General features: G+C 40.7%; 1 long non-coding RNA gene across 1 annotated transcript; it reads right to left on the bottom strand.

The window, feature by feature from the left end:
* Positions 1 to 419: 419 nt before the first annotated feature.
* On the bottom strand, positions 420 to 6158 carry LOC308577978. Its single transcript, XR_014003799.1, has 4 exons — positions 6077 to 6158; positions 4209 to 4404; positions 1286 to 1426; positions 420 to 520 (listed from the first exon to the last, which is right to left on the bottom strand). It is a non-coding gene; the product is annotated as an uncharacterized lncRNA (long non-coding RNA).
* Between the last annotated feature and the right edge of the window lie 3105 nt (positions 6159 to 9263).

Below are 9263 nucleotides of genomic sequence, written 5' to 3'. Positions count from 1 at the left end.
GTCCAATACTGGACCCGAGGACAGTCGAGGGGCCTCCAGTTCCTTTATTGTATCCAAATTGGCAGGGAGGTCATGGCGGAGCAACAGGACCTTCTCCGCAAAAAAGCTCGCAAATGCCTCGCAGCTGTGTGTCGAATTGTTATTTAAATTTGGCTGTCCTTCAAGGGACAAAAAATAAAATAAAAATAAAAATAAAAAATAAAAAAACCTAAAAGAAAAAGAGAAAGTGCTTTATCCACAAGAGGAGAGCTTTCCCACAGGCACCAGACCAGCGCATGAGGAGTAATAATAATTATTAACAACAGCAACAATAATTTATTATTTATACCCAGCCACTCTGGGCGGCTTCCAGCAAAAGATTAAAATACAGTAAGGAGGAGCTCTTTCAATCTATTTTCCCCATGGCTTTGGAAGCTCACCTGATGGCCTCCTTGTAGTGCATGAGGGCCTCCTGGAGCTTCCCCTGCTGTTGCAAAACACTGGCTAAATTTGAATGCGCAGCTGCAAACTCCGGGAAGACCTGCGGGGAAGAAGCTCACTCTTAGTTTCCCTGAGAAGCATTCTAAAGAGACGGAGGCTGCTCTTTGAGGCTCAAAGGTTGTGGGCGTGAAATAAATCCTCATTTGGATTGACTTGCAAAAATTAAGGAGGAGGAGGAACCTATGGACTGCCTTTTTAGCATGCATAGGAAATACTGTTGGGAGATCAGACTGTCAAATGACCAATGCCGTATTTTAAAGAGCCCCTCTTTGATGCTCAAATGTGGCAGGGGCTGGCTGCAAAATAAATCACCGTTTGGAATGATTTGTGGTAATGATAATAATAATAATAATAATAATAATAATAATAATAATAATAATAATAATGGGCCTATGAACTGCCTTTTTCGTACGCATAGGAAATACTGTTAGAAAATAAGACTGTCAGGGGATCAAGCTCAGCCGACACAGAGAACAGCATGTGCCCAGCTTTTATTTCAATTTCTGTACCGTTCCTTAACACCTTGCATTGTTCTTCTGATGAAAAAGCAGATTTTTGGTCATTCCAGGAGGCCTAGGAATATAAAAAGGGGGACAGACCCTCTTCCTTCCAAAAGGGACTTATCGGACCATGCTTTGTCGAGCCTCAAAATGCTACTTCACTTTCACTTCTTCACCATTATTTCCGTTATTGATCAAGAAAAATTTGATCGGCGATTTTTAAAAAGACCCAGACTAGGAGTCCAGGGTACGCATGCCTAACCCTTATATCTCAATTTAATTGTTGTAATTCTCCACGCACGTACCTCAAGAGCTTTCCGGTAGAGGCGGACAGCCTCCTCGATATTCCCTTGTTCTCGCTTGATGTTCGCCAGGTTATTAAGAGAATCCGCGTGAGTCGGACATAAACGGAGAGCTGTATTGTAGCATTCCTCGGCTTCGGCAACCTTCGAAACACAAAACAGAGTTTTTACACGAATATTAGTATGTCTTTCACAGGAGCCCAAAAGGCTGCTCTGTGATGTGATGGCTGGATTGAGGTTTGATACGGCCCCTCAGCTCCTGACGGTAACTTGGTATTAGAGCGGTTCATAAAAAACTCTTTTTTTGAAAATGCCTGCTCCAAAGTTCTTCTCTTACCAACAGTAGAGATTATATAGCTATATCTGGAATGGCATGCATATCAGTTAATATCTTTTATATATATATGCCAGCTGTCCTTTGTCAACAACCAATTGTTGCTGTTTTTTATATTGAATATATGCTATATGGTAACTGTTGCACCTCATAGGTAACTCAAGCCTTCTGCACGTCACAAAAGATGTATTTTATCAAAGTCATTGTTGAACTGAAATACAATTAAGAAGTATATTAATAGTGAAATGCAATTAAGAAGAAGCATATTAACAGTAAAACCCCACAATTGTTGAGCCTTTTTTAAGGATTTGACCTCAGAGGTGCTGACCTTTTTTTAGGATTAAAGTTCTTGAGCTTTTTTGGGGGAAGTTTTGCCCTAGTAAATAAACCGCCACGAGGGCCGGATTAAATCGACCAGAGGGCCAGATTAGGCCCCTGAACTGGACTTTGGACATGCCTGGTCTAAAAGAACATTGGGAAAATTTAAATTCTTTGGCAGGATAGCAGGAAATATGACAAAACCAATGCATTTTGAGATCTAGGAGAGATGGGTGGAAGGCCCCCAAAGTGGACTTTGGACATGCTTGGTTTAGGGGAACATAAATACAAGAGCAGACTAATCCGATTCAAACTCTCTTTCCCGCACACTTACCGTCTTTTGCAAGATGTATTTAAGGAAGACAGTAAGGGAAATGGTTTTGGTCATACTAAATCAAAATTAAGAGACAGAGTTGCTAGATAGTAAAAGAAAATCATTGCCAAAAACGTATAAGAATGGCATACAAAGGATGAAGAAGTTAAGTCGGTTATGATTAAATGGGCTCAAGATTTTGGTCATAACATTGAATTAGATAAGTGGGAAAGATTATGGGCAAAAACAATTTATTGAATGTACAGCACTAATTAAAAATTTAATGAAGGTGACGTATAGGTGGTATTTGACGCCGACTAAACTTGCTAAAATATATATAACTCAAGATAAGGCACGCTAGAAATGCAAGGAGAAGGAAGGGAATTTCGTCCATAGGTGGTGGATGTGCACTAAAGTCAAAGTCTACTGGGATATGATTTACAAAGAATTGAAAAAGATCTTTAAATATACTGTTATTAAAAAAACCAGAGGCTAATTTTTGAAAGTGATTTACAAATGCTAAAGTAAATTGTTTTAAGTAGAGTAAGAAGGTAAATAGGGCGATATATGTTCAGGTAGGCAGCTGTGGTGGTCTAACGCAGTTGAAATATATAAAAAATATATAAATTGTCCAGTAGCACATTGCAGACCAACTCAGTTTGGTCTTGGTAGAAGCTTTTGTATCTGAAGAAGTGGACCTGCATACAAAAAATTATACCAAGAAGAAGCCAAGTTTAGCAAGCCCTGTTTAGGGAAGGACTATTGTATTTTAATATTTTGTCGCCAAGAGTGGCTGGGGAAACCCAGCCAGATAGGCGGGGTATAAATTTTATTATTATTATTATTATTATTATTATTATTATTATTATTATTATTATTATTATTATTATTATTATCATCATCATCAGGTGCTACTGGACAATTTTTAAAGGGTGATATAGAAATGCTAAGAGGATCGTGACTGCTTAAGAAAGCCAGGGAGTGGGAGCGGGGGAAGGGGGAGGGGAGTCGACGCTTGGTATGAGCAAAGTTGTATGTGACGATATGACAAAGGAAAAAATAAAAGAGGACTTCTTCTAGGTTCTGTACCCCAAATCCCCCCCCAAAGAGCCCAATTTCGAGGTCACCATCATCCGGAAGGCTTTTTTCAGCAAACCCTCTGACATACAGAAAGCAAAAGGGACCGGTTTCATTTTCTTTTTTTAATTTTTATTTTATTTATAACATAGTCCACAACAACTCATACATACAAACAGACCCACCACCATTGACTAATTATCAAAATTAAACTCCTATCCTCTTACACAAAGAAAACATAACATAAAAATAAAAGACTTTATTCTGTTAAATGGCCGCCTTATTTACCTCTTGTATACTATTTCTTTTGTATGGGATTATTACAATTTTTCCTAATTATGACTTAAACCACAAAGTCTCCTGTAGAAATTAATTGAAACAAGTCCAAGTGTATATTTTGGGGCACTGTTTGGTAAAGTATTCTCTGCATTTTCCCCATTCCTTTTGGAATTCTTGTCTGGGTTGTGCCCTAATTGTCTCTGTTAATCTGGCCAATTCAGCATGGGGTAAAAGCCTAAGAAAAAGCTAAACAACTTCAATCCTAAAAAAAGTTCAACAATTTAAACCCTAAGAAAAGAGCTCAACAACTTCAATCCTTAAAAAAAGTAAACAACTTTGGTCGGCCCTTATGGCCCTTCACTTCATCAAATCTGGCCCTCTTTGAAAAAAGTTTGGACACCACTGCCTAATAGGAAAGTTTCTGTATTTTTTTTTCACAGGCCCACCAGAAATGTATAAGTGTCCCTTCTTCTTTACTGCACCTCCAGCACAGTTTTTTTGTTTTATACATTTTAGCTATTTTGGCAGGTGTTAAGTACCATCTATAAAACATCTTTTATATAGATGTTCCCCCCACCCCAAGGCAAAAGGGACCAGTTTCTTACGCTGCCTTTCTCTTTCAGCGCGTTGGCCAGGTTGCAGTAGGCGTCAGGGAAGTGGGGCTGGAGCTCAATGGCCCTCTTGTAGGTATCGATTGCCAGATCGATCAGCCCCTGTTCGTAATACACACATGCCAGGTTGCCGTGGACAACAGCGTGGTTGGGACTCAGGCTCAGGGCCCGTAGGTAGGCTGCAACGGCTCTGAAATGAGATCAAGGACTGGTTCAGTTTCATTGTCACCAGGGTGGATAAAAATCTGTTTTTTAAAAAATAAAATGCTTTGGGGGGACGATTAAGAGGATCGAGGCGGGCCGGGACTGCTGATTCTTTTAGATTTGTTAGCGGCCTTCGACATGGTCGATCACAAACTTTTGGACCACCGCCTTGCCAACGTGGGGATTCAGGGCACAGTCAGACAATGGCTGTGCTCCTTTATCTCAAGTCGGGGACAGAGGGTGGCGCTAGGGAGGGAGTTGTCGCTGCGGCACTCCTTGTTGTGTGGAGTGCCGCAGGGCACAATCCTTTCCCAGATGCTTTTCAATATCTTTATGCGCCCCCTTGCCCAGATTGTCCGGAGTTTAGGGCTGAGTTGTCGTCAATATGCTGATGACACCCAACTTTATCTGTCAATGGACTCGGCCCCAGACACACTGACCAGATGCTTGGAAGCCGTGGCTGGGTGGCTGCGTGGGAGCCAGTTGAAGTTAAATCCTTCGAAGACAGAGGTCCTCTGGCTGGGTCAGGACAACATGGGGTTGGGGGGCCAACTCCCATCTCTTGTGGGGGCGCAATTAGTGCCAGAGCCTTCTGTCAAGAGCTTGGGTGTAACCTTCGATGCCTCTCTTTCCATGGAGGCACAGGTTGCAGCCACAGCAAAGGTGGCATTTTTCCACCTCCGCCGTATTAAGGAATTGGTTCCTTACCTTTCTCGCCCTGATCTGGCCAGTGATCCATGCGATGGTCACCTCCAGGCTTGATTATTTTAACTCGCTCTATGCTTAGACTCACTCTGACACCCTATATGGGATTTGGTATATAAATTTTCCCGTGGCTTTTTTGCTGGCCCATGTAGCACCAGCATGGATAGCTGGCTTGGGTGAATAGCTGATGTTTCCTCCCTTTGTAGTCTTGATGAGGCTGCATTTTAAGCTGTATTTTAATTAACTGGGGGTTTTTTCTATTCTATTTTATTGTAATTTATATTTGGTGTTAGCCGCCCTGAGCCCGGCCCTGGCCAGTGAGAGCGGGGTAGAAATAAATAAATAAATAAATAATTCGGGGAAGAATTATTTGTTTTAAGTTTTTCATGTGTGCGAAAACTCAGTCCAAGTTTTTCTTGGGGAAAAAATGTTTCAGCACATCAGTTAAGCAACATGGATACATATGCTACCATGTTACTGTTTTAGTGAAATAAATTGCTTAAATTGTTATGAAGGAAATGTTTCTTTTCTCCTTCCAATCAAGTACAGCAGAAAAGTTGTTCAAATAAAAAGTGTTCACTTATTAAAACTCACCATCATTTCGTCACAATCGGGCTGTATATAGCAGAACCAAATCATTTTGATATAACTGTAGAAAAGACTCTGAAGTTAGGATTCCAAAAAGGAAACCTGCCTCCGATTGTCAATATTAAGAGGATGCCAGCAAGGCTGAACCTTCCGGTAAAAGGGGGATTTAAATCAAGTCTTATGGATTTGGGATTTAAATCAATTTGCTTTAAATAAAATCAACCCTCTAGGCAACAATGGGAGTTAGTTTGGGTATGGGTGCAACCACTAAACTGAGAATATAAGACGTAATGTGATTATACGCAAAACCAATAAAAAACATTTATATAAAAAAGAGAATATAAGCTCTATGCCTATTTGCTTACCTGTCAAATATACGCGCCTCCTTCAAGACGTTCCCCAGATTAATGTAAGCATCCAGGAAGTTGGGGTCCAGGGTCACCGCCTGAAAATATTTAAGATAATAGATTTTTGTTACTAATACAGTCATACCTCAGGTTGAAGTAGCTGCGGGTTAAGCATTTTCGGGTTGTGCTCCGTGGCGACCTAGAAGTAACAGAGCGCGTTACTTCCGGGTTCTGCAGCTTGCGCACGTGCAGACACTCAAAATGATGCCACACGCATCTACGGAAGCAGCAAATTGTGACCCGAGCATGTTCGCTTCAGGATGCGAACGGGGCCCCGGAACGGATCCCGTTCGCATCCAGAGGTACCACTGTATAACAGCATGGTTACTTTTAAATAAGTGGGTCAACTTTGACCTAGGCTGCCTCCTACCTACCTTCCTACCTTATCAATCTACCGACTTTATCTTATTATCTATCTACTTGCCTATCTATCTATCTATCTATCTATCTATCTATCTATCTACCTACCCTATCTATCAAATCTATCTACCTACCTACCATCTAATCCAGGTGTGGCCCAACTTGGCCCTCCAACCCCCATCATCCCTACCTAACAGGACCAGTGGTCAGGGACAATGTGAGTTGTAGTCCCAAAACAGCTGGAGGGCCAGGTTTGGCCATGCCTGAATCTATCTACCTACTCAATCAATCAATCTAACTAATCTATCTATCCATCTACCAACCTTTCTTATATATGTATCTATCTAATCTACCTACCTAATCTATCTATCTAATCTAATCTAATCTAACTATCTATCATCTATCTAATCTATCTATGCAAGGAATATCAACTGTACGAGAAATGGTACCAACTAATGGTACTAACAGGACACCGGAGGCCCATTGCAGCTGAAAAAATGCCTCCAGTTTTAATATAAAAAAGAATGGGAAACGTTTATTGCATATTGACAAAAGCAGTGCACACAGGTTAATACATTAGCAGGATTAATTTTTTTTAAAAAACCCACCTGTAATGGTTAAATTTAAAGTAGAATCATAGAATCATACAGCTGGAATAGACCACAAGGGCCATCGAGTCCAACCCCCTGCCAAGCAGGAAACACCATCAGAGCACTCCTGACATATGGTTGTCAAGCCTCTGCTAACTGGGACTTTTCTCTTGCTTTTCTTTTGTGCAAATACCCCCTTCCCCCTGTACCTACCTACCTCTCGACCCTCCCAAGGCCTGCTACCTGAAAGCCATCGAGACCCAACCCAACTTTGCTGTGGCATGGAGTAACCTCGGCTGTGTGTTCAATGCGCAAGGGGAAATCTGGCTGGCGATTCATCACTTTGAGAAGGTAACTGTTACAGAGTTTCTGGGCTCTAGATGGGAAGGCCTGGAAAAATAATGATAATGATAACAATCCAATATAAGCCCCATTAATTGGGCTAGTAGCGTTCTCTCTTCTTCTGTTAAATAATGTTTTATTAATTTTTCATTAATCACAATCCAATAGAAGCCCCATTAATTGGGTTAGTAGCGTTCTCTCTTCTTCTTTTAAAGAATTTATTATTTTCATTCATAGCAATCTGATTTAAGCCCTATTAATTGGGCAAGTGGCATTCTCTTTGTAAATTATTTTTTCATTAATTTTTTCATTAATAACAATCCCATATGAGCCCCATTAATTGGGCTAGTGGCATTCTCTTTTTAAATTATTTTTTATTAATTTTTTCATTAATAACAATCAAATATAAGCCACATTAATTGGGCTAGTAGCATTCTCTCTTCTTTTAAATATTTTTTTATCATTTCTTTCATGAATAACCTGATCTAAGCCCCATTAATTGGGCAAGTAGCATTCTCTTTTGAAATATTTTTTTACTAATTTTTTTCATTCATAACAATCCAATTTAAGCCCCATTGGGCTAGTTGCATTCTTGCTGCCGTCGTTGCAGACATAAGAAGTCTTATACCTAGTGAGAAGGCTTCTGGCTTTTTTGACAAATGTATTTTCAAACATTTTCTTTAAACTCATCATATATTATTTCCCAGAAAGCCTTGACCAATGTCACATAATAACAGATGCATATTAGTATATCGCTGCTTCGCAAGATGTTGCAGGGCTGAATGAAGTGGTTTGTAATAACACTGTCAAAATTGGATGCAATTTTTAAATATATACAGTGGTACCTCGTTTTACATAGACTTCAGGTTATACACTCCGCTAACCCAGAAATCGTGCTTCAGGTTAAGAACTTTGCTTCAGGATGAGAACAGAAATCGTGCTCTGGCGGCTCAATGGCAGCAGGAGGCCCCATTAGCTAAAGTTCAGGTTAAGAACAATTTCAGGTTAGCAAAGAAGGAAAACTACCCAAGACTTTCTTTTCAATGACGAAAAACTGTAATCTAATTGATGTTTGGAGACTTAGACATCCACTGGAGAAACAGTTTACATTTTATTCGGAACCAATTAGTCAATGTCAAGAATAGATCAAATTTGGGTCTCGAATGAACTAACTCCAGGCTAAACATGCCCAACTCCCTTAGCCGTTCCTCATAAGGCATCGTTTCCAGACCTTAGACCATTTTGGTTGCCCTCCTCTGGACACGTTCCAGTTTGTCAGTGTCCTTCTTGAATTGTGGTGCCCAGAACTGGACACAGTACTCTAGGTGAGGTCTGACCAGAGCAGAATACAGTGGCACTATTACTTCCCTTGATCTAGATGCTATACTCCTATTGATGCAGCCCAGAATTGCATTGGCTTTTTTAGCTGCCGCGTCACACTGTTGGCTCATGTCAAGTTTATGGTCAACCAAGACTCCTAGATCCTTTTCACATGTACTGCTCTCAAGCCAGGTGTCCCCCATCTTGTTTTTGTGCCTCTCATTTTTTTTGCCCAAGTGTAATACTTTACATTTCTCCCTGTTAAAATTCATCTTGTTTGTTTTTGCCCAGTTCTCTAATCTGTCAAGGTCGTTTTGAAGTGTCATCCTATCCTCTGGGGTGTTAGCCACCCCTCCCACTTTGGTGTCATCTGCAAATTTGATCAGGATGCCCTTGAATCCATCATCCAAGTCGTTGATAAAGATGTTGAATAAGACTGGGCCCAAGACAGAACCCTGTGGCACCCCACTAGTCACTCTTCTCCAGGATGAAGAGGAACCATTGATGAGCACCCTTTGGGTTCGGTGAGTCAG

Source organism: Podarcis bocagei (genome assembly GCF_964188305.1).
Source record: "Podarcis bocagei genome assembly, chromosome: W".
NCBI lineage: Eukaryota > Metazoa > Chordata > Lepidosauria > Squamata > Lacertidae > Podarcis > Podarcis bocagei.
Note: the sequence above shows the minus strand (reverse complement) of the source record. Positions and strands in the feature narration are given on the sequence as shown.